General features: G+C 47.8%; 1 protein-coding gene and 1 long non-coding RNA gene across 3 annotated transcripts in view; both read right to left on the bottom strand.

Moving 5' to 3' along the window:
• GALNT17 (polypeptide N-acetylgalactosaminyltransferase 17) overlaps positions 1–26175 on the bottom strand; it is a 365190-nt gene that overhangs the window by 277970 nt on the left and 61045 nt on the right. The window lies entirely within an intron of this gene.
• Positions 17882–25163, bottom strand: LOC141573889 (uncharacterized). The gene is made up of 3 exons (XR_012500284.1): positions 25000–25163; positions 24437–24521; positions 17882–21614 (listed from the first exon to the last, which is right to left on the bottom strand). It is a non-coding gene; the product is annotated as an uncharacterized LOC141573889 (long non-coding RNA).

Here is a 26175-nt window from a genome sequence, read left to right as displayed (position 1 = left end):
TCACCATCCTCACAGGCAGAGGAAGAAAGGTGCCAGGGCTGCGCCCAACAAATTCTAAGGGGTGGCCATTTCTCACATTACAGGACCTGGGACACGGATCTGGGATCAGGGTGTCTGGTGTGAGATTTTTTTAAAGAGGAAAAGTGCGGCACCCTTAGGCAGAAAATATCGAAAGGAAATGAACTAGCAGCAAATTGTTATTCTCAGCTTCTCTAACACATTCGAATGAGTGAGTCCTTAAAAGCTTCTGTCAGCTCGCTTTAGAAATGAAATTTGATATTATTAAGACTATCCAATGTGAAACAATTATATAAGTATAAATGGAAGATTCATTTAAAGGGTCATGATGAAATCCCTGGAAAATGCCTTCCTGGTTCCTTTTTTTTTTTTTTTTTTTCAGTCTGACTAAATAAGGTCAGATAAGATGAGGACAAAACTAAGTCATCAGGCAGAATTTAAATTAGTTGAATTTCTTTTCCTTTCTTTCTTTCTTTTTGTGCAGCTGAACTTCAGAAGATGGGAGGGAAAATGAACAGCTTAAACCGAGGCTAAGCCCTTCTGTATCAAATGGCAATTACTTTTCAACTATTTTTTTTAATCCATTGCTCAGCAAGTATCCACCACCTCAAACAAATTTGCCAGAAGGGGCAGAAGAGCATAGGGGTTTGGAGTACAGCTTACAAACTGAGAATTGCTGAAGCTGAGTGAGTGTACATCAAGTCTATTATATTATTCTCTCTACTTCTATGTTTGTAAAATTCTATAATAAAAAATTGAGAGACAGAAATGACAGGGATGGCAGGGAGGAGGAGGTGATAGGGGAGGACAGAGAGAAAGAGAGGGAATGAATGGTCCAGGGAGCCAGAAGGCCTGGGCACAGATCCCTCCTCCTCCATACTTGCTGTGTGCCCTTGGGTAAGTTTATTAACCTCTCTGTGCTGTGGTTTCCCACTTTGTAAAATAGGGCTAATAACACTACCAACTCACAAGGTTGTTGTGAGGATTAAATGAGTTTAAAGCACATTTATTACATATGTAGAGCAGCAGGGAGACATTTAAAAGTACCTACCACGAGCTGGACATTGTACAGAGAGATGTGATATCTACACATGCAGTCGCATGCACGCACGCACACCTCTAAAGCCTCTAAATCAGTACAAAGCAGTTCAAAGAAGATATTAAGTCTCTGATTCTGACTTGATATCCTGCATTGTGCTCCCATCAGGCTTCATAACAAATTTACTGAATGCGCTGAACTCCACGGAGTAAGAAGGCAATGGCTCCACCTTTCTTCCCCCACTGTCCGCGCCACACCCTGCCATCTCCCCTCCTTGCCTGACGATAATATTGGACACAGCCCTCAGCCTTCCACTCACTTTCAGTTACAAGAACAAAATACGTTAGGAAATTGCGACTCAGTTTTAGGATTTAGAAGGTACAGAGCAGCCCAATTGTGAAGACTTCTATTCACGTCCATTTCCCAGCTTCGTCCCTCCTGTCAGTTTAGGCCCCACAGGAGGGTTGAGTGTCTGCACAGGCAGATGGGCCCCTGGCTGGTCCCACCTCCTCCCACCTACCTTCTGGCTCCTCTGAGACGAAGGCAGGGGAGAGTGGATCAGACAGAGCAAGAGAAGCAAACGCCTGCCTTTTAAAGACTTGGCTGATTGTCATTATCTCCTAGCAGGCAGTCAGAGGTGGGCTCACCTGCAGGGCACATCTGAGGGGTCCGTCCAGGCCCTGCAGTGAGGCCCTCCTTACTACAGGGCTCCCCGATGGGGAGGGCGATGAGCTCTCCTAGGAATTTCATTAGACCTGACCTTGGCAGTCTCAGCGCCCCTGTCTGCTCCACGTCTGCTCCACGTCACATCCGCTCTCCAGCCTGCCCACTGCCCGTAGGCCTCCAGGGGTCCAGAAGAGACTCGCACCTGCTTGCCATGCAGGTAGGGACACAGTGCAGGGTGCTCCCCCTGCCACCTGCTGGCCTCTCGACTTCAGAATTCCCCCCATGTCCATGTAGGCACCCCACAATCCAGGGAACTCAGGTCAATTTCCTCCACATTCCGGAGGCTCCCAAGAACATTCTCATCAAACTCTGCTCCCGTCCAAAGCCAGACCTGTGAGAGCTACAGTCCAGCAAGCATCCAGTCAGGGAGAGAGATGCCAGCCTGCTCTTCAGGAAGGTAGCCTCAACTTCTGTGTGTGCTCTGCTTGGAGCTCCCCACTGGGCCTGGGGGAAACCACTCTTCTTGGGAGGGAAACAGAAACACCCTCTCTCTCCCACAACTCTCTCCCCCATGAACTCATGAACTCATCTGTCCTTATAGAGGAGAAGTCGTTGAGGTGCTGGAACAATCTTGCTATCTTTGGGTAGCTCCTCCCCTGAGGGCTTCACCTTCTCTATGAATAATGGAAAATCCTCCCCAGTTGCTCTCAGCTTTGGGGCAGAAACCAGAATTCCCGAGCAAAAGAAAACATCCCCTTCAATATCCTACTCCTTGTTTTTAAATAAAGGAAACTACTCTTCACCGTGGCTTTGAGGAATAAGAGGATAAAGGAGACTAAGAAAAGCCAGAACACACAGGAGACAGACAGCTTCGAAATCCATCAGCAAATGAACAGAACAGATATTTACTAAATCAGATGCAAGAAATATCATCTCCAGGGAGAGCACATTTCTGGAAATACGCAGGCAAGGAGCCTTGAAAATTGCCTTCTGATATTTCCAACTGAATTACCCCTCCTTGATAAATGATTTCCAAGTCATTTTCAGCTATTAGGTTTATTTACACCCATTTTAAAGACTACCTGACATCCTGGAAGATATATGATTTCCTGAAGGGGAGAAAGCTAAAAAATTCATAAGCAGGGAGATCAAGGTTAATAACTCAGCCCCCACCATCATTCCAGGAAGGCACAAGAAATGAGAAAGGGGTCTTAGCAACAGCCATCTCCTGGTTCCTAGCTTCAGGGCAGCCCCCATGCCTCTAAATCTATGCATACAAATAGAGGAACTCAACAGACAGGACCAGAGCCCACTAGGCAGTTGATACCTTACAAGGTGCTCAAGAAACTTGCAACCTAACAAATGAGACAGGCAGGCAAGCATGATGCAGCAGGCAGCATGCTGTCTGCTAATGGGACGCGGGGCGCTTTGGGAACACGAGCACAGCACTACACATGCCAGAGAACGATTCCTGAAATTCTAAAGACCAGAGAGGTGAGGCAGGCAAGGAGATGGAAGGATCGGTCCCCCTCCTCTTGGTTAACAAGACCACTAAGAATGACATGATTTTAAACCTGAGAGTCATCCACAGTGCTTCCTATGTCTTCATCCTCCACTACTGAATTCTCACAAATTTTCTTCCTCTCAATCACACCTCCAGTGTGACCACTTTGGTCCAGGCCCTCCTCAACACTTACACCTTGAGGACCAGCAGAGCTGGTCTTCCACACTGTATTTCTCTCTCCTTGTCCAGGTGACTTAAAACTCCTCAGTTGCCCTCGGTCGGTTGAATAATGGCCACAAAGGGTGTCCACAACCTAATCCCCAGAATCTGTGAATGTTACTGTCTATGGCAAAAGGGGCTTTGAAGGTATAAAGGATCTTGAGATGGAGAGATCCTCCCCTGGATTGTCTGGGTGAGCCCCCTGTAATCACAAGGGTCCTTATAAGAGGGACACGGGAGAATCAAAGTCATAGAAGGCTATGTGACCCCAAAGTCAGGGACTGGAGTGATGGCAGCTATAGCCAAGGAAAGCCAGCCTCCGGAAGCTGGTAGAGGCAAGGAACAGATATGATTCTCCCTTGGTGCTTCCAAAAGGAATGCAGCCCTGCTGACACACTGACGTTAGTCCTGTTAAGACTCATTTCAAACTTCTGACATTGATCATTGTAAGAGAATACATTTGAGTTGTTTTAAGCCACTAAGTTTGTACTGATTTGTTACAGGAGAAATGTGAAACTAATACGGTGTTGTAAAAAAGGTGAGGTAACAAGAGTAACAACCATCTATGATTACAGAGAATAAGGGAACTACATGCACAAAACACTTGGCACAGAGGCCACACCTACACAGGAGAATGCCCAACCTGTCATCATCACCATCATCATCAACACTGTCATCATCAGCTTCATCATCATCAGTATTATCGTTGTCATCATCAACATTGCCAACATCATCATCATTGTCATCAATATTGTTACCATTGTCATCAGCATCACCACTATTGTCATTATCATCATCACCATCATCACCATCACCATCATCACCACCATCACCACCATCGTCACCATCACCATCATCACCATCATCATCACCATCAAAGCTAAGAGCATCAGAGTGAGCTCCTTGCCACATGAAGGCACATGAAGCCAGCCTTCCAGGGGCTCCATACAGGGGTTCTAAGAAGTCAAACAACTTCCTCAAGGTACACAGGCTGCAGGTGGGGGAACTGTAAGCTGCTTGGCTCAATGTCTTTAAGGTCCAAAATGGAACAGGAGCCAAGGGGTCCTGCTAGAGGAACTATCTTAAGCTGTGACTCTCAAACTTGACTGCAAATTGGAACCCCCAAGGAGCTTTAAGACCCTCTGCTGCCAGACCCCGCTGAAGGCTTCTGATCTAACTGGTCTGTGTGCAGCCTGGGCACTGGGATTTTTCCACCATCCCCAAGGGATTCCAAAGTGCAGACAAGGCTGAGAGACCCACTGCAAAGCCAGCTGCCCACTCAGGAAGGGGTATTTTCTGTGACAGTCAATGGGATTTGTAGGACATTGTCTGTGTATATTGAAATCAAACACCTGAGTTTTAATCCTTCAGGAGTTAAACTGGCTTAAGAGATGAAAAAGAAAATAATCTAGCTGGCACCCCAAGGAGGAAGGGAATGATAAAGTACGGCACGAAAGGGGAAGAATCGAGCATTTCTAGGAAATTAGGTCCCATGAAAGCAAATGCCTTGGCTAAAAATACTTTCCCCAATTTCTCTTGGCAAATGGCTCCCACACACTGAAATAATGAAGACAAAGGAGGAGCATCAGTCAGCCACCCTCAGCTGCTGGTGTCTTCACAGAGCAAGGCCTCTCCTGAGAGCAGGGGAGAATGGCAAAGTTACAATAGTGTCAACCGCAATGCAGAATCCCCACAATGGAAGAAACACTGCAAATCATCTGGTAAGATCTCCCACCCAGAGAAGGAAGCAACTTGACAATAACCCCGTTGTCTCTGCCTCTTGTCCAGGAGCCTAAACTCTTTCTGGACAGCCCATTGCAAGCAAGCTCAGGCAGCCCGCATGGTTAGGGGGAGATCTGCCTCACGGCCACTTCCATCTACTCAAGGCCAGGCCGCGGGAACCAAGGCGAATCCTTCTTCTCCAGGAAATTCCTGCAAATATCTAAAGACGGTGAGCCTCCCACCCCACAAGGCTCCCTGGTGTCTTCTCTGCTCCCTCATTTTTTCCCCACAGGACAAGACCAAGGACAGCAGGTCTCCATCCTCTGCCTGCACTCCACTTTGTTAATGTCCTTTTTTGTCTGGGATGATGCCCACTAAGCACACTGCCTGGATGAGATCGGACCCACAGGACAGGGGCCAGTACCTGCTCTCACCCGGCGGCCACGGTCTTCGTCCACTCAGGTGCCGTAACAGAATACCGTACACTCGGTGTCTCAAACAGAAGACGTTTATTTCTCACAGTTCTGGAGGCTGAGAAGCGTAAGATTAAGGCACTGGAAGACTCTGTGTCTGATGAGGACTTGCCTTCTGGTTCATTCGGGCCGTCTTCTGGCTGTGTCCTCCCTCAGAGGGTCTCTTTTATAAAGGCACTAATCCCACTCATAGGGCTCCACTCTCATCACCTAATCACCTTCTAAAGGCCCCATCTCCAATTATCGCCACATTGGGGATTACCTTGCAACACATGAATTTTGCGGGGACACACACATTCAGTCCATCGCAGCCATGTAGGGCTGTGGTAAACACGCAGACCCCGGGGGTATATTGTCTCAAACTCTGCCATCCTGCAAACCCTGTAATGGTGGGCAAGTGGCTTGACCTCTTGGAGGCGTTGACTAGACATTGTTAGGCCCTACTGTACAGGACTTAAAAAGAAATTTAAAGCCATCCCATGCCTCCAGGTAGCATGTAACCTATTTAAAGAGAAAAGGCATTCAGGCGTGAAACAGGAAAACGCAATCAGTCACTCACACCAGGGTGAAATTCTCACACTCCTCTCTCTGCTCTCACTCAGACCTGTGGCTTGGACCCCTGTCTTTGACATTTCTGGGCTTGGACTCTCCCAGGCATTCAGATTGAGTCCCTCCTCCTGAAGGGACTCCTCCCCACTCCAGCTCAAGCCCGTGAACTCCCTCTGGGTCTCCATCCCGGCCCCTCCCTCCCAGTGGGCACTGCGTGCCAGGCTCGGGGTCTACGGCAAGTGCAACATCACAAGAGGCACCAGGCAGGGCTCCAGCCTCCCGCTCCCTGTATGTAAACCCTGCGCATCGGTCTCCAGAAACACGCCAGGCCTCCCTGCACAACCTTTCAAGCCCTGCTTCTGTCTGTGTCCTTTCACTTCAGCTGTCCTCCCCACTCCTTCATCCTGCTTTCAACTTGGCAAACTCCTATGAATGCATCAAGACCCAGCATAAATATCATCCTCCTCGTGAAGACTCTCCTAAGCCTCCAAAGGTGGTGGTGATGCTTTCCCTTCTCCAGGCTCCAGCGGCACATTCCTGCGCCCTCTCTCTAGCCCTTGCCATGTTTATTGTAACCTTTCCATTCATGCATTTATCAGCGACTGAGAACTCCTTGGGGACTGATCCATCCTCATTCAACCGTGCATCCTCAGAGTACAGCACGGAGCTCAAGAACACAAAAGGAGCTGTATAAATATTTACTGCATAGAACCGACTTGTAAGCTAGCATTACCAAGGCTTCAGGAAAGAAATTGTACTTGAGTTAAATCTTATCAAGCTAACACAAAACCATAAAAGAATTCATGAAGCATGCAGAGTTCACTCTTGGCCATGATCAGCATGGCACTTTGGGAATTCTGAGCACCATGAATGGCTTCCTATCTGGTGAAAAGCAAATGCTTCTTGTTGACACAGACGATGGGGAGTCAGCCTCCTGGTCCTTGGAGGCCTGGCCCTGTGTCCTGTATCCAGGTAGAAGCACCCAGGGGCAGCCACTTGTCCCCAGTGAGGGACCTTTGAGGTCTGAGCTCCTGTAAGCACAAAGGCAGCCCTGCGTCTGGAGGGGTCGCCTTCAAGTTCTCATAGTGAATCCCATGTCAGCTTCTGGGTGTCAGCAAGGGAAGTGACCACCTGGGTTTATGGATACAAAGGGCCCACACAGAGAGTCAATACAGTTGGGTCACAGGGTGGCACAGGTCTCCAGGAGTCTGGCAGCCTAGCCATGCCCAGGATGGTGGGAGAGAGTGATTCATGGAACCCAGACAGCACACAAAGCTGACCCGCTAGCAACGCAATTCCTCCTTTTGTAATTCCAAGACCCCTAAAACTCACGGTGCGACCCACACAGGACATGCTGAGGCTCTGATGTCCCCCACGTCCCCTCTGGCTGCTGTCCTGCTGCAGACCCACCTCCAGCTTCCCCATCATGGATTAGAAGTGACCAGGGACGTTTTCCAGATACACAGAAAGAAGCACCGACTCACTACAGTGATCTGTCTTCCCGAAGCCGACATGGAGTGCCACACCAAGTCCACAGATACTAGTGGAAAAGCATCGTGCAGAAACCCTACAAAAAACATACCAAATCTACAGCTTTTACGTGGTAAATTATATTGACAAGCCATTTCTATTTTCATTTCTGCTTTTTCCCTCCTTGATAAATGGGCAGTGGAAGGACTGGCTCTGCTGAGAAAAAAACCACTCGCTTTTGGAGAAAAAAAAATTCATTAGCTAATCCACCTACTCGGAAAATTTATTTCCAAGGCTGAACTTTGGGGAGGTTTTATAATGGATGCCCTGACTAATGGAGGCATGAATCTGTTCCAGATGGTTAATTACTTTTTATCATTCCTTTTAATAATAGTTAAGAATAATAAGACAACTGGTGTGAAAAATGAGAACGCAGACAGAATTAAATGGAAGCATCCTGCATCCATTTCCCAAAAAAGAACAAGTTGAAGTCGTGCAGACAACCGCCTTAAAATACCAGGTTTGAGAACTAGCACAGGTTACACATTGTGAGCTACATAAAAGAAATTAATGTCTATGCTAACCAAATGACGTCCCCGGAAGTGGTCAAGCAGAGGCTGCTCAACCATCCCGCAGGGATGCTGTAGAAGGCACACCAGCGAGGGCAAGGGTTAGGGAGCACGTTTAGACACGCGTCCTTCCCCCGCCCAAACGCGTTCACTACTCCACCTTGGAAATCTACTGTCAGCCAGGACTGTTTCCTCTCCCACCTCACCTACTTCTCACGTGAACCTCCAGTCACATTGTGTTAATGGCAGACACTGAGACACACAGGAAGTCTCCCCGCCAGCCACCAAGCCTTTAGCCATGCTGTTCACTCCACTGGAAAGCCTTCCCCAAGCAAGACACCTAAAAAAGTCCCAGTCAACCTTCCGATTCCCACTGAAGAACTATTTTCCCTAAGAACTCTTTCTCCCCCGAATCCACAAGCAGTTACGGTGGCCTGGAATTGCATGCAAGGAATCTGTATGTCTGTCCCACAGTCAACAGGAAACACCTTCAGGGCAGGCAGAGACGAACAGACTTTTCCCCTTGGAATCCCCAGCCTCAGCTCCACTCCCAGCACAGGACCAATAAATCTGCTGAATGGGTGAGCGAAACGGAAATGAATCCATTGACAAAATGTTCTGACTTGAACATTCTGCGATTCTAGATCCATCTCACTCGCTGACAATGCCTCTCACAGCTGATGCTGGCAGGCAATGAAATGCTCTCTTGGCAGAAGGCCAAGGATATATACAGGCTCTCTTGGGGAAGCTCTGGGTTTCAAGCAGACCCAGAATCTTCTCCTCAGATGGGCAGCAGGACGTGCAATTCAGTGAAAGCGGCCCTGGTCCAGTCTCGTCGCCTGTTTACAGGAAATGCTGGTTGACTTGGAGCAAGTGACAACTCCCCTGGGCTTGGGTTTCACCCTCTATATGCTCAACCCTGGGTCCAAGGAGAGTTGGAACAACCCGCGGGGCTATGGGAAGAGAACACAGGGTCACAGTTCCCTAACCAAAATCTTGGGCCCAGCTGGGCTTCAGAATCAGAACTTTTGAGGTTTTAGAAAGGTAATAGGCTACCTTTAAATATATGACCTAACACTCTGCTGGGCCTGGGCCAGCCCCCGCAGGTGAACACGTGACTGTCCCTGCCCAACGCACAGTACACAGTCACCCTCAGTGAGAAAACGCACGCCATAAACAGCCTTGTATTCAGGCAGGGTCAGGTTTACCACCTTTTTAAAAATTATTGTTAAAAATTTTATTTTTTTGAGCAGTTTTAGTTTCAGGGCAAAATTGAGAGGAAGGTACAGAGATTTAGCATACATGCCCCACCCTCACACAAGCATCACCTTCCCCACTCAGCGTCCCCTGTATTTGCTTCAGTCGATGAACCCACATTGAACATCCTTATGACCCAAAGTCCCTGGTTTCCATCACGGTTCACTCTTGGCGCTGTGGATTCCGGAGGTTTGGATACCATCATTTTCAAGTTGCAGAACTGCAGATAAAAGGTGACAAGCCTGTATTACCACTTCTGTTATAGCCACGCTTATTGATCTGAAAACAAGAAAAGGATACTGGGTTGAACTGTACCTAACACATGCGCTGGCAGTGGCATCCCCCTGGGGGAGACATTACTCGTGGTAAGAAAATGGGGTGTCCCCAGTGAGCTCAGCAATTTGACAGCCTGGAGGAGGGAACAGGGACATCCCTGCTCGGATTGGATCACAGCGAACATGCAGTGTACACGTGCCCATGCAGTGAGTGTACAGATTCTTAGAACACAGGTTAACGAAACCAGCCCCTATCGAATGGGTCAGAGACTTAAAGATTTTTTTTTGAAAGAACCTGTGCATTAAGGATGATGGCAGGAAGATAAACCCAAGCTAACAACCCAACAGGGCAAAGCTGACACGTTTCCTGCAAATAAGAGCTTGTTGTTAGCCATGATACAAGGCAAAAACAAATCTGATATGAATCTGGTAAGAAAAAAAAGGAGTCATCAAGAAGAGTACAGAAATCCACGAGTGCAGGTCCACCATCAACCAATGACGCTGACCTTAAGAAGATACTATGCCTTGAGCTATTTAGCTAAGCGCAGTAGAGAACTGTCTCACTTAAGGTGACTTTTCAAAATGAAACACAACAGAAATGGAAGCTGCATCTCCGCCATGTTTGCAGCGATATCTAATGTCATACTAGACACAATCCAAGTGCCTTCCAAATATTCCTCAAACTACGTGGTAAACATCTTGATTCTCTTTCAAGGTTTCTTACTCAAATGCAAACGGTAGGGAAGCCACCTGGGAGAGACGCTGGCACTCCCGATTACAGCAAAATCTGTCATGCGCTACACAGTTTGGCCACAAATTAAATGCACTTCTTGGTCAGCAAAATACCTTTGGAAAATGTATGGAAAACATTGGTGACAATTTGAAGGGAGAAACATCAGAAGGAGTCACACAGCGTGAAGGTTTGCTTGTGCTCTGGGGTGACAGTTTCACAACATGTCCCAGTTTGTGGCATTTGCTAGATTTTGTCTCCATAATGACACACGGAAGGTGCTGTATTTTGTCAGTCAATTAATGGAAGATTTACAGCCAATTCATTTTCAGAACTAAACGACTTCTTAAATGAGAATCTTGTTCCAGAGGGAAACCGTCTGAATGTAGCTCCTGATACAAAGGCTGCTCTGCCTGAATCAAAGCAAGGTTTGGGGGATGAAGTAACGGAGCTAGGGGTACAGGGAAACGCACTCACTCCTTCATCCCTGGAGTGATGGTAGCAACAGGATACCGACCGCAAAAACTCAAGATATTTAAAATGGAGTTGCATCTTCACCAAACTTTGTTAATAAGATGGGCAGTGACCTAAACTGTCTGAGATACCCAGAGGTTTGCTGGCTATTGAGTGTCAAAGAACTTTAGATGAGTTGCAAATTTTAAAATATATTACCTTTACTGAAAAAGAATATGAAAACGAATGTATGTATGTACATGCACGACTGGGACATTGTGCTGCACACCAGGAACTGACACATTGTAACTGACTGCACTTCAATTAAAAAAAAAAAAAAAAATATATATATATATATATATATATATATATATATATATAAAATGCATTTTTTTGAGTTCAGAATTTAATGACTTGTTCTTTTTTTTAAGTGAAGTATAGTTGATTGACAATGTTGTGTTAGTTTCAGGTGATACAAAGTGATTCAGTTTTTTATACACTGAATTCAGTTTTTTATACACTGACTCACACATAAAATATTCTTTTCCAGAGTCTTTTCCACTGTAGGTTATTACAAAATAGTGAATATCGTCCCCTGTGCTATATCTTGTTTACCTATTTTATATACAGTAGTGTGTATCTGTTAATCCTAAATTCCTAATTTATCTCTCCCTCCCTTTCCCCTTTGGTAACCATAAGTTTTTATGTCTGTGAGTCTGTTTCTGTTTTGTAAATAAGTTCATTTACACTAGTTTTTAGACTCTACATATAAGTGATATCATATATTTGTCTTTCTCTGTCTGACTTACTTCATTCAGTGTGATAATCTCTAGGCCCATCCATGTTGCTGCAAATGGCAGTGTTTCATTCTTTTTTATGGCTGAGTAATATTCCTGTGTGTGTGTGTGCACGTGTATGTACACACACACACACACACATATATATATAGATAGATAGATATCTTTCAGTGACCTCTTCTTAGATGACAAGTGACTATTAAGAGCACATGGCATCCAACAGACATTTTCAGGAAAAATAAACGTACTTAATTTGTTCCCTCAAGGTAAAGATGTCATTTTAACAATAAATGAGAAAGCAATGCTTTCCAAAAAACCAAACAACAACAAAAAAACACTGGTACTATTGGAGAGGCATTTTGAAAATGGATGTTTGGAAACATTTCCATGATTAATTATTTGTGGCTAAAAGTGCTGTAATTTGATTTATAAAATCTCCTATCTGCACACTTCAAAAACCTGGACATGGCTTTGTCTAGTCTTTTATTAAACATCTTCCAAATGAAGAAATCTGGCCTGTTTTGAACCCATTTGTTAAAAATATTAAAGTGTGGCACCTTTCAGCTAGTTTACAAGAACAAGCAGCTGACATCATAAGAAATGGAAATTTACTTGCTGAATTTCAATAAAAAACCTTTGCATAATACATGGATGAAACTGAAAAACGAGGATCATAATTTAGTAAGCTCCACCGTCTATGAGCTTCTTCCACTTGGATCTACACATCTTCTGGAGGTAACTTTCCAGCTACTGAGACCAAGAATAAGTGAATTAAAACCATACATTTGAATTACCACATCACAAAGTACTAAATCAAGATTTTGGAAATAAAACGTATCCACTCACACTGCTCTCACTGAAAATATGACTAGTAATGATACTTGAATGAGAACAAAAAGGTCTCCTATGCTATTAAGTGAAACATTATGAAAACTCTTTTGTAAACATTGCTTATTTCACCTCATCGGCTCACGCTTTTACATTTGATCTATGAGTCCTGTGACCCATGCCTATAATGTATAAACAAACAAATTTACAGGTATTAGAGGGTGTGCTCAAAATTTTTCACCAAGAGGAGTATACAATAAAAAAAAATGAGAGATCACAATGTCCTATCTCACCAACTTAAGGAGAGAAAAAATAAATATGAAAATGCCTTTAAGGAAGGACGGAGTGCCCGAGAGAGGCAGAGCAGGATAAATCAGGAGAGAGATCTAAGGAGAGCAAGTTGTCACTGTTTCTGACCTAGCTGGTCAACATTACTTTGGCCTCATCCAGGCTGAAAGTATCCAGTGTTCATTACAACAAGGCTTTGTTAAGCAAAGGCAATAGCTTAAATGTCATTCCAGGAAGTATGTTTAAAATGTTTAACCCACGTAAGAAAGAAAATCCGTAAGAGATGCTGTTATTTAAAGATGGACCCGAAGAACTGATTAAAATAGGACACGGATCTGGAAATATTACCTGTCAGTTTGACTCACCATCTACATGAGCCTCAAGGTACCGATTCTACTTTTGTTATTTTTTTCTCATTACTTTATTATACAAACATTATAATGATGGTGGTGATTAGCAGCTACTGTTTACTGTAGTTTTACCAAATGCCAGGCCCAAAGGGAGCATACATTACCTCTACCCTCACAACACATTTAGAAAGTGCCGGGAAAGCCGAGGAGGAGGGGATTGAAGGGAGAGGGAGAGGAGGGGGCTGCCTTTGGAGTCAGACCCCGTGGCTTTGGAAGCCCAACTCTGACAAGTCCAGGCTCTCCTTTCTGTCTGTAAGTACCCACCCCAAGGACGATGGGGAAGACAAAGAAAGCTCATGTGCGGACAGGCCAGGAACAGAGCCTGAGGTGAGATGAGGTGGGAACACCATGATGTATTATTATACCCATTTTACAGATGACAAAACAGAAGTGATTCCGTGACAAAATTAGGGTTTGACTTTTAGCAGCAGCAATTACTGAAGATATCGAAGAAAGGAAAAACCGAGCTCCCCACATGAATTCATCAAACATTCTCATCTTCTGCATGTTCGCACCAGGCCCTATTCACAGGTATATACCTTTATTCTGTATATAAATCATAGTTCAGACAGCATCTTCCATTATGCTTCTTTTCTCACGTATATCATCAAAGGCTGTTATTTCAGATAGATATATGGTTCTACATGGCATTCATAATTATACTCTTAATGAATGCATAATACTCTGCAACTCAATATACCATAATTTAAATGACTATCCCACCCCTGTTGGTCTTTTAGGTGGCTTCCAAATTCTTAATATTAAAAGCAATGAGGCAATCAGCATTTTTATGCATGTGGCACTTTTTCCCCCTCTCAGATTGATTGCCTTAGGATAAATTCCCAGAAGGGAGATTACTAGTTCAGAAGGTATGACATATTTTTATGGCTCATGATACGTACTTCCAAATGGCTTTTCAAAAGTGTGACTCTAAATGTACAAGGCCACCAGAGAGCTGGGAGCCTACGGGTCCAGGCAAAAGTTCAACTCTATTGGGTAGAAAGTATTTCTTTGCAAAAAATTCTACTCTCGATAGACTTTGCACAGTTCACCCTGGCCTTCTCCTACTGGTGTCCTCTGTTTTTATTGAGTGTTTTTGGCCCTTTTTTTCCTCAATATTTTCCATCTGCAGAAAGCTAATTTGAAATATGAATTTACACTCAGATCTCCCTTTAATTATCTCTAGCCTTTGCCCATCAGAGAGCCAGAAAAATCCAAACACCCAACCAGTCTAGTCCCCAGCATCCACGGAACTGTTCACTCTGAGAGTCTCAGAACTTGAAGAAGCGCACAAGCCTGGGGTGGCTTCAGAGTCCCCACTCCTTCAGAGCAAAGTTGGCTTTATCCAGCTGCACCTGGCCTGGGCTTTTCTGCCTGTCCCCTCCTGTCCAAACAGCCCAAGGACAACTGATCTGTTCGGAGTGTCACAATTAACATGGACGACTTCAGATCTGTGGCCTCTTTTATATCTCGGGTGACGATAGGCGGGGTGGGTATAGCTCAGTGGTAAGAGCACGTGCTTAGCACGCACGAGGTCTCCTGGGCTCAAGCCCCAGCACCTCCATTGAAAAAAAAAAGTGCACAACAGTCTGCCTCACAAAATCAAGATGGTTTTGAAAATAGCCCATCTTTTCAGCACACACTCTTAACACGGCCGCCATAGACTCTCCCCGCTTACCATGCAGTGTGCATTCAGTTAGAAAAACCCACGGATCTCAAGCACATGATCTGTAGGCTGTGACAAAGGTTCCACACAGTAGGTGGGTAGAAGACAAGGGTGACTGGATGCCCAAGACTGGAATGTAATTACTGAATGACTTATTGTCTGTGAGTCAATAAACACCACAAATACCAAGGGGAATTTGGGAGTGTCTAGGGTGGGGCTATGTGACACAGATTAATTGCTTTTCCTTGGAAACATCCATTTCTTCCTGAGGGTCCTTTCCAACAGATGGGTGGGGTCTTTTGGTTGATTTCTAACCCAAGTTTTGGCAGTGTGAGGCATCCCCCCGGCTGTCTCCATTCTGACATCTTCATGCCCACAAAGCTTTCATGGAATCTCTCCTTTATTCCTCACTCCAAGCCTACAGGGTTGGAACTTTTATTTATCCCCATTTTACAGATGAGGACAAAGAGACTGAATAATTTGCTCAATATCACACAGCTAATAAAGGGTGGAGTTAAGGTTCAAACTTGGGTCTGTGCGACTCCAAACCTCAGCTCTTGATCACCAAGCTTGCCGTCTCTCTTGGAAGAATGAATGAGCTCTGGAATGGAACGCAGTGGTATCAGAGCCCTAAATGCTGGGAAGAGCCGACAGTGCCCTGGCACTCAGCCAAAGCCAGAATGACAGTAGAGAGCTTTCTTCATGATGATGGCAGACCCACGGTGAGGCTGAACGAGGGGGAGCAAAGGAGGGTGCATCGATCTAGAATAGTTCAGAGGATGCCCACCTAGCCAGGAGAAATCTGTACTGAACAGGGATGGGCTTGGAGTGGTGGGGGCTGGATCTCTGGGCAGGGCAAGGGGAAAGGGGCCAGAACATTCAAGGAAGAGTCTAGACTGAAGGCCAAAGGTAGATGGTCAGGAAAACACACAGCAGTGTCCGAATGAGATGGAGACAGCATCTTCTGGAGCCAGAAGCATATAGGATGTAACTTGTTCCTCGCCCACATCTGGAAGAAGCCTGGGCAGAGTCTTCCACTCTCTCCCCACCTAGTCTACCTTCAGGGGAAATTGCTCTAGTAAGGCAGCAGCTCCTACAGTATCTTTCCTACCAGCCCAGAGACCAAGGTTGGCCCCCTGCACTGTTCTTCCACTCTCGCTTCCACTCCCAAGCATCCTTGGCCTTCCAGGGTACCACCCAACCCAACCCCACTCTGGATCAAGTCTAAAATCCCACCTGCTCCAGACCTATATCATCGTAGACGGGCACTTTGGGAATGAATCACACCATCGTGTGGAATGCCTCTACAAAAGATTTTTGGAAGCCCTAGGACCGCAGCTGGACACCGTGGTCAGCCCTTATGTGGGTCGTGAAGGCTCCCTCTCCTACGCCCATCACAACTACTGCAAATCATCATCATGTTACTCCAGCTACAAGTCCACCCCTGTATTCAGCACACAGTCTTGCCTCCTACCTCACTAATTCCACCAAGCTGATCTCCCTGGGCCTCTGGACAAAAAAGATTTGCTAGGGCTTCATTGCAAATCTCCTTTGGCACATCTTCTCTGCCTCCCTCCCTCTGGTTGCAAAGGATGAAATGTCTCTCCATCTGTTCATAATCAAGCAGTCCAGTTTCATTCTTGCATCCCTCCCTACCTCCCACAGACAGTGTCCTGTCAGCCATGCCCCGGGGCCCAGCATCTCTACCTCTTCCCTCAGTCTGAACCCTCTTTAGCTGCTAAGTCTGCTCAAGTCCCTAATGAAAGGCACAGCAAACACTTCCTGTCACCACACGCCCCCACCTCTCTTCCACCCACATCTCAATCCATCAGCTCCCTTTTTCCCATTTCTCCACCTCACACCTCAGCCCATTTCCATCTGGCCGCCACCCCTTTATTCAGAGGCCAGGGACACCTGTGACTTCTGCATGGTCAAACGCAAGAGACACTTCTGTCCTGACGCTAATGAGCATTTTTCATTTTTACATGACTTTGGACACTGTTTATCGCTACCTCCCTGAAAAATCTGCCCCCAGATGTATTGCTCTGAGCCTCAAAGGGTAAATGAAATAAGGATAAGATCAAAAGTGGAAGTTAGTACAATAAAAACTGTCCAAGAGTGTGTTGCATCATCAAGCTGAACTGGCCAAGGATGACGTGCAGAAATTGATGCCAGTGAAGAGTGGACAAGAGAGATGATCTAGAAGATTCTTTCCAACTCTAAGATTCTAATGGCGTAAAGTGGTTGGAGGCCACTGACTGCAGAAGGAAGGCAGAGGTCACCTGCAGGGGCTGTCTTGACCCAGGGTGGTGACTTGTCCAACCCCATAATTCAATGAACACTGGGTGCCTTCTACAGGCATCCCAGGAGACAGAAAGGGCTATGAGCTAGGAGCTGCTTCTGCTGTGTATGATGGAGACTGGAAATGACACCCCTCCCACCATGTCTAGCTTTTTGCTTTCTTCCTTGTGGTCCATGTTGGCTCAAAACTACATCTGCACTGCAGCCAGCCTAAGGAGGAGGGGAGGAGGAATGCATTCTCCTTCCCCTCGAGGGCAAGAGTGGAAACAGCACCTCTGTTCATGTCCCAGTAGCCCATATCCCTGCCACCATGCTGCAAGGGAGGCTGGGAATGCAGTCCTCTTCTGAGTGGTCATGCATCCAGCCACAAAGTCTCTATCCAGGGAAGAGGGGGAGCTCTGAAGTGGGGTGGGGGGGGTGACAAACAACCCTCAGCACAATGGGTGAGGGACACAAAGGAAGCATGACGTCTGTCCCCAGAGAGCTTACTTGCCCAAACAACTCTTCCATCAGAATCCTTCCCAGATCGGCCAAACCAAGGAGGAGAGAAAAAGCGAGACGGCACAGGGTCACCCAAGGGCATTAGTCGCTTTGGGAAGGTTTTAACTTTCAAAATGTGTTACATATGTCTACACTGGCAAAACAAGTCGCTTTCCAAGATCTTATGGACAAGCTCAGAGCCAGGGAAACAGAACTCCCGAGTCCCCCAAATGCCGTTAGACAGTATACTTGATATCTGAGATATGTCTGATCTAAAGGCAAGTGACAACTCCCCCGGTCTGAGCCGAGCGGCTGGGGCAGCACATGCATCTCTGTCTATTTCCGGCACTTCCCCGGGCGGGCACTGCGCGGTAGCTCCTTGGTACAAATCCAGAAGAGTCAGTGTGCTTTTAATGTTCCATCCTCTAAGGAAAGTAGTGGGAAATGTCATTTCTCTGTAACTGTGAGGCATTCTTTTATTTCAATACGTCCCAGGTCCCTAAAAACATCCAATTTTAAGAAAACCGAGTTCTAACTCCCAGCAACTCCGATGTAATATAGAACAAGGATGACAGCTTATTTTTCATAAATTCCGCAAACCGCCACCTCCTCTGACTCCAAAGTCACTTATCACTTTGTTCTTGAAGAGTAATAACATAAAAATCGCTTTCCCAGCTACACTCTGTATTACCTAAATAGATGGCTTAAATTTCAAAATGTGAGCTAGTAAAGTTATTTTTAAACGTCTTTGCAGAGCTTCCTCACGTGGTCCAGCTCATCTGTATCCCTAGTCCGTGGCCTGGGGTGAAAAAAAAAATTCTGGGCATGGTTTGCTGGGCTGCTTCCAGGAGGCTGTCTTTGTTCCTGTTGAATTAAAAGCCCTAGGGTTAAGATTTCACTGGGCCTTCTTGTCAATGCTAATTTGCAGAGGCCCTTGTGCAGGGAAAGAGGACTTCTGTATTAGTTGTCTACCATTTCATAATTACTCCACGGTGTAGTGGCTTAAAACAGCATTTAACACCTCATAGTTCCCATAGGTCAGAAATCTGGGCACAGCTGAGCTTGGTGCCTCTGGCTCAAGTGTCTCATGGGGATGCAGCTGAACTGCCAGCCAGGGCTGCTGTCTCATCCGAAGGCTCGACTTGGGGATGAGTGGAGTTCTCTTCCGGGCTCAAGCACATGTGTTTGGCAGGTCTCCATCCCTTGCCATGAGGGCCGTAGGGCTGGCTCTTGACATGGCATCTGGGTTCTCCCAGAGGAGTGATCCAAGAGGGAGTGAGAGAAGGCATGGCCCAGATGGATGCCACAGTCCTTTTATAACCTAATTTCAGAAAGGTCATACAGCACGTCTGCTGTACTGTGTTCATCAGAAGGAGTCGAAAGCTCTACTCACACTCAGGCAGAGAGGATCATACAAGGGTGTAAACACAGGAGGCAGGGCCACCTTGGAGGCTGCCTGCCACGACTTCCTAGTGATGACGGGCAGGGCATTAACTGCATATGTAGTGAGACATTGTCCCATTATTTTCCTGGGGGCAAGAGCAAGCACAGAATCCGAGAGATTCCTAGTGCTGGGGAATCCCCAGTCCCCCAGCCCTTGATACTTAACCCACAGGTTTAACAGACACGGAATGTAGCCAGGTGCCCATGTGAAAGGCTGCAGAAGTCGCCTCTCTCCCACTCCTCACATCCCCAGCCCCATCCCAGAATCAGAGAGACCCACCTGATGGAAACAGTAGAGAAGAATGTCATTGCTCTGGGCTCCGCCCCCGGGGGCTCGCTCTCTCTCCCTCTCTTTCCTCTCTCTGTCTCTCTCCCTGCCCCAGAGAGGGTGTGGCTGATCTGCCCTCCGTCATATGGAACAGCTCTGTGCCACAGGGGAGCTGTCCAGCTCTGGCCGTGTTTGGTGGGTAAGTTTAACTCTGGGGTGAAGCAGCAGAAAGCCCACTGTGGCCACAAACTTAAGCCACATCCTTCAGGCCGCTTTCCATTTCTAATAAAGTGGATACTTCTTTTACTCCACTGTCCTGATTCCTGTGTTTCTCTCACAAGTGACTTTAAACTCAGAAGGGATAGACAGGGGTGCTGACAACTGCCCTCTCCCCACCATCCCCTCTCTGGGATCCACACTCCTATTTTACAAGCGAATAAACACTAGGACACAGGGGCAGACTATAGATAACCTAACCCCCGCCAGAGTCCCCAACTCCTACTTAGCCACCAACTATTTACTGAGCACCTACTATGTGCTAGGCTGTGTGCTGGGGCCCGAAAGTGACAGGTCTTCCCATTCTGCTCCAGGAAAAGGACTGGATCCCTCCAGGCCCCAGTTCTCTCATCTTGACAATGAGAAGCAAGTGAAATCAGGCCCACAAAGTTGGTGGAGAGGATAAACGGTCAGCAGGTGTCCGCTAGTCTGCCCACCAGGCAGTTCATGAGGGGAAAGCCTCTCTGGGTTACAAATGGGGACAATGAAACCATCTTTCAGGGCTGGACAAAGAAGGATTCAATTTGCCTACGACCTGATGAATGTGGGCCCTGCTGTTCCCCTCCCGTGACCGATGGTCCCACCTCCCACTCTCTGGCTCCCCCCAGAAGCACGTGCCAGTCTGCCTGTGTGTTGTCAGGGATGCAGCAGATTCCCTGGGAGTCCTGGTGAGCAGCGCATGAAATTTTGCCAGGGCAGGAACAAACCAAGACAAAGAAGGGAGGCAAGTCCCTCAAGGACACTCAGTGAGCATGTAGCAGAGACAAAAATAGAGCAGAGGACGGCTCATTGCCTTCCCCAGGTGAGCTTTCTTTTCTCCTCTCTTTCTAATGGCTTAGGGGATGATTTTTTTCCCCAGCACGACCGTCAGTGATTGCAGCAGGTGTAGTTTTTGTAAACATCCTGCAGAAGAGCTGCGAGCGAAGTCAAGGGCAGGTGCCCCCCGCCGAGGGCTGGCCCGGATTCCATGTTTCATCTCGTTGTCGCTCTGGTTCAGATCACCACTGGCACAGCCTCGAGGTTTCACCTGGAGATCCAGGAGCACCTGGTGGCGGAGGGGACACCAGCCCGGCCCTCCCAGCTGGGACGGGTGGGAGCTCTGGGGCAAAACAACACCATCGCCTGATCCTTGGATATGGGTCCCGGCAGCCTTACAGACTGGCGAGGGCGTGGCCGCCCAGGACGTGTGGATTGCAGAGCACAGGGGAAGCAACCCAAAAAGGAGACGGGGTGAGCCGTGAGGCCGTGAGAAGTGAGGATGTGTTGCCAACCCCCCAGGCGCTGGCCCTGAGAAGGCATGGTCTGCTTTCTGGTGTATAAAGTTCCAGCTTTCCTGGTTCAGCCCTTGGATTGTGGTTTCACACCACTCAAAATTAAAAGCCCCCAAGAGAAGTTAGCAGTGAAGCCCATCCGCCAAGTAGATCCCAGTGCAGATGAGTCTGCCAGCTCCTGTCCTGAGAGGGCAGGCTTTTCAAGGCTAAAACGGTGAAAGGACGAGGGTTGCTGATAACCATGTGGACGGAAGGGTCACCCCAGAGTGGGAGGAGGGGCTGGAAGGGGAAACACTCGCTTTCACAATCCTCCCCTGTGCTGGGCGCCTGCGAACACAGGCCACAGGCTGGTCTGAGTGGAAGTTTGCTTTCACTTAGTGTAACATCCACTTTCCATCCCTGGGAGCCTGGAAGGGAGGCTGGGTGGGAGACTGATGAAAACCCGGCATTTCAGTCAAAATGGAGGAGGCTCTCTGACGATTCTTCGTCTTTTTCTTCCAGGTTTTCCGACTCATCAGCACTAATTCTGTACAGCGGTAGTATGTCAGTGGCCCTCTTTCCCCCTCTCCCTTCCTGGACAAAGATTTCTCATTTCATACATCATTTATTCCAGCAGTAATTCCATCGAAGTTACTTCAGGTCCTTAGAAACAAAAACAGCAAAATGAAATTCTGTTGTTAAGACTAGAGACGCTGGGTAAGGGGGGGTTTCTGTGCAGCAAAGTCTCAAACCCTGGATGGAGGGTCTCCGTCCCAAGATGAGCAGATCGAATTTTTTACTGTTAAGGGCCAAGTTAAACCCCCAGTGTCCTCTACCAGGCAGGAGACCAGAGGGTCACTAGGCAGGGGAGTTAAAGGCACAAACAGGCATTTAAGGCCAGAACCAACCTCCTGTTCCCAAACTCAGGAACTGGTTTCAACAGTGGGCGCAGAGCAATCTGGTCCAACACTGTGGTTTACCACTGCAGAAAGCTCCACAAGAACACGGTTAATGACTCCCAAGGACGAAACCAAGATCTGTTCCAGAACATCTGCCCAGTGCACAGGAGTTAGAGCTTACTTTCTCTCTCTTCCTTCCCCTCGCCCTACAAACATCTGGTTTGTCCTCCAAGATTAAGTGTAACATCAGGATACACCAGCTCAGAAATCGAATGCACAAATGTCACCCAAAAGAGACAAGATGGCTCCTAGATGGTCCACTGTGTTAAGTATCTAACGCCACAAGGGTATGCTCCAAAGAGCCAAGGCCGGCATGGGATTGCAGTGTGAGAGCCCCAAAGACAAGATCGCCCTCCAGGAGGCAGCACGGATGCAGCTGCTGATCTCGGAACTCCCAGCCTCTGAGTTGGTGGTTCTCAAATCCAAGTGTGCACCACAGTCACCCAGAGGACTTCCCAAAACACAGATCGCTGGTCCCCACCCCAGAGTTTCTGATCCAGGAGGTCCAGGTGGGGCCCACGAATTTACAGCTCTAACAAGTTCCCAGGTGATAGTGGTCATGCTCATCTAGGGACACTTTGAGAACCACTGCCCTATGTGACCTATCTCTGGACATGCCCATGGGGGTTGTGGGATCGGGATCTGCAGAACCGGAAGTTCACAGCACCTGAAATACACCCAGGGGTGGGTCTGGATTCCATTCTCTCCTCTTTGGCAGGATTTACTGCTCATAATTCTCTCTTCCTGCAGGTGCCCAGACACTAAAGTTCTACAAGCCATGCTGTGCCAGCACTGTGGGCTGCCTAACCTGGCTTCATTCCCAGACCCCAAATACTCACCATCCTAGCCTCCTCTGCAGCTAAGGGTAGTCAGGTGACAAAGTTCTGACCAAAGGACAAAGGAAAAATCTGTTGGGGGGAATGGGGAAGGACGCCTGATAAAGTTGCATCAACTTCCCTCCCTCTTTTTGAATATATGCAGTGTGCCTGGAGCTATGGCAGCCTCCTTGCAGTCATGAGGGAATCCCTGATGTTCAGCTTCTGACCCTACACAGTAACAGCCCATTCCCAAATTCTTGACTGTGAGTAAAACAACCCCTCTATTTAACTCGCTGTTAGTTGGTTTTCTGCTTCTTGAGGCATTCTTAACTAATAAGCTACTACTACCCCACTTTAATTTTAACCAACTATCTCCTATTTCGATGTTCAGCATCTGTCTCATGGGGGTGGGGAGATGCACAGAGCAGAAACAGTGATAAAAATACAAGAAACACCCTCAGCTTTCTCTTCTCCAGCCCAACCTCACTCCATCCTCTTACCCTTTACTCACTGGACCTATTCCCCATGGATCTTTGTCCAGAAGCTTTAGTCACTGAAGTTCAGCACAGTGTTTGGTCTGGGCTGGGTCATGCCTCTGATCTGCTCTGCAGGTTACGGTTAAGGTTAAGGTTAGCTGGCCTCTGACTCAGTCCGTCTGAGCCCATCAGAGACGCAGGTTGCTGCTCTTGGATTCTCCCATTATTTTCCTTCTGCCTGCAGGGGGAACCTAAGCAGGAATCTGCCCTGCCCTGGACACAGCTCGTCACAGACAGCGAGCTGGATGCAGGGGGTGGGTGGACTCCGTGCCTTCTCACGGCCCCCACCTACGAGCAGGGCCGGGCTCCCAGCACACACTCGACGTCTGCTGAGCTGGGGAAACTTCCAAAGAGTCAGGCATCCTGTCCCTCTGTGCCTGGCCATCAGGACCACTGGGGACGGCGGGGAGACTTCTCTCCAGAGCAAGACAAGGAACGGCTCATGACAGTCCCTAAATCTACCGCACACACGTGGATTTCCCTGATGTGACCTTATATCAGCTACCAGAGGGCAAAGCTCAGAAACAGCTCAGCCTGTGGCCAGACCACGTGGCCAGCAGCTGCTCAGATGTGCTGTGGCCGCTGAAAGGGCCTAAAAATACCCCAGGAGATGAGGCTAGGATCCAGACGGGGCCTTTAGTGCTCCCAGTCCCCCAAGGCCACTGAGGTCAGGCTGGCCGGGCAGCCAGGGCAGAAGGGGCCCCCGAAGTGGATTCCAGGTCAGTGAACAGCCTTCTGGCTGCAACTCTCAACAAGCAGTGGCTTAAGCCAGACAGGCGTGGAGGCAGCAGTCCTGTCTGAGCTCTGCGTCAGAGGCTCTGACTCCCTTGGACACCCTCCCGGGACTGTGAAAAGGCTACATCACCTCTGAGAGTCGGGTCCTCACACAGCATCACCCAGAGCAGAAAACAAAGAGCAAAGGGATGTCCTCCTTGCGCCACCACTCTCTTTGTCAAGGATGGAAGCAAATCCTGGACGCCCAAGACTGACGGGCCCCTCACCTCGTGGACCAGAACTGAGCCACATCCCAGACCAGCCAAGGGCAGGGGAATGGACTGCAGTGGAGGAACTGGCCCCAGCAGGGGCCTTGCCAGGGAGATAGAAGGGCTGTTGCAGGCTGAAAGACGCCCCAAAGACAGCAGGTCCTAATCCCTGAAACCTGTGAATATTACCTTATTTGGAAAAGCGGTCTCTCCAGATGTGATCAAGTTAAGGTTCTTGAGATGGGGAGATCCTCCTGGATTATCCAAGTGGCCCCTAAAATCAATCACCAGTGTCCTTATATGAAGGAGGCAAAGCGAGTTTCAACAGACACACACAGAAGGGCAGAAGGCGAGGTGAAGACAGAGCAGACAAAGATGCGAAGATGCTGGCCTTGAAGAATGGGGCAAGGTGTCCACAAGCCAAGGAATGCCAGCAGCCGCCAGAAGACGGAAGAAACAAGAGAGCATCCAGAGGCAACAAAGCCCTGCTGACACCCTGACTTCAGTCCAGGGACTTTGAACACCCAGCCTCCAGAAGGAGGAGAGAATAAATGTCTGTTGTTTTAAGCCACTAAGTTTGTGGCCATTTGTTACAGCAGCTGCAGGAAGCTAATACGAGGGAAAATGGCTTTTGCGCAGGAAACCAGCTGTGTTAGCCCCAGGCTCCTTCGCTGAGATTCTGACCTCTCCTTCCCCTACCCGAGCCCACAACAAACACACATGTCTACACATGTGTGTGTACACGTACTCACACGCACACACATCAAATAAGGCCTTCCTGATTTTCTGCCCTGTTACATTCTGTAGGTGGATCCCTGGAGCAAATAGCAAGCTGGGGCCCTCCAGGACCACTATTTCCTCCTCCACTGGGCTGAGGGCTCCAGAATGCCCTCTATTTATAACAATGAAAATGGAGCCTTGGAAATAAAGCATCCAAAAGCCATCAGCAGAGAAGCAAAGGAGCTGACCGTGGCACACAGCCTAAGCCAGGCATGCCAAGGCCAGCAGAATCTTGCCCTGTGTGTCATTCAATCCATGTAGCTGGAATGCAGCATCTTGGACTCACTCAGCCAAGCACAGGATGTTACCATTCAATGTGCTTCTCACCAAATCACTCATAAAAAATTCATGGCTGCAGCTGACCCTCATTAGAATGTGTTTCATTAAATTAAAACATCAATCCCAGAAATATATGTTTGCTTAACAGGCAGAAATGATTTGGGGACCTCATGCTGCACACCATCAAGTCAAATCAAATGGTGGGAGCAAACGTAACGAAGCCATCAAGCCAAGTGGGTAGGATGGATAACAGAGGTCTGCTGCCAAAGGAACAGAATCACGGCTTATGAAGAGCCCAAAGCAACCAAATCATAGGTCCATGCAAAGCAGCAAAACGGGACAAGGTGTGGAGTCAGAGACAGGACGCCCAAGAAAGGCAGACAGACTGACGTCAGGAGAACAAAGTTCTCCCCTGAGCTCTCCCAGGAACCTGCCTGCCGTTCGAGCTCCAGATTGTCCCTACAGAATGCTTAAGGACAGATTCTGAGGAGGCGCGCAAAGGCTGGAGAGGCCACAATGATCCGCCAGCTTCCTTCCATTCCAAAGTTGTGTGGTTCGCCAGAAGGCAGCCCGGGATGGGACAGCCAACCTAAGAAACTAAGGGACAGAGCCAGCATCCCAGCTCTTCTCCAAACCGGACCTGAAGGGCCTGCAGAGCCCTCCAGTGATGTCGTCTATGAGCTTACCAGGCTCTTTTCAGGTACATTCTCTTGCGTGTTACTATCCTGCTACGAAGCCAAGATGTCGTGGCCTTGCCCAGAGGAACAGAGGGCCAGACAACAAAGACAGGAAATGAAAGCTCCCAGGTTCGAATCCAGGTCATCGCTTTCTCTCCTCACCTCTGCTCTGCAAAGCCCCAAAGGAGGGGC

The sequence above is a fragment of the Camelus bactrianus genome, chromosome 18 (genome assembly GCF_048773025.1).
Source record: "Camelus bactrianus isolate YW-2024 breed Bactrian camel chromosome 18, ASM4877302v1, whole genome shotgun sequence".
NCBI lineage: Eukaryota > Metazoa > Chordata > Mammalia > Artiodactyla > Camelidae > Camelus > Camelus bactrianus.
Note: the sequence above shows the minus strand (reverse complement) of the source record. Positions and strands in the feature narration are given on the sequence as shown.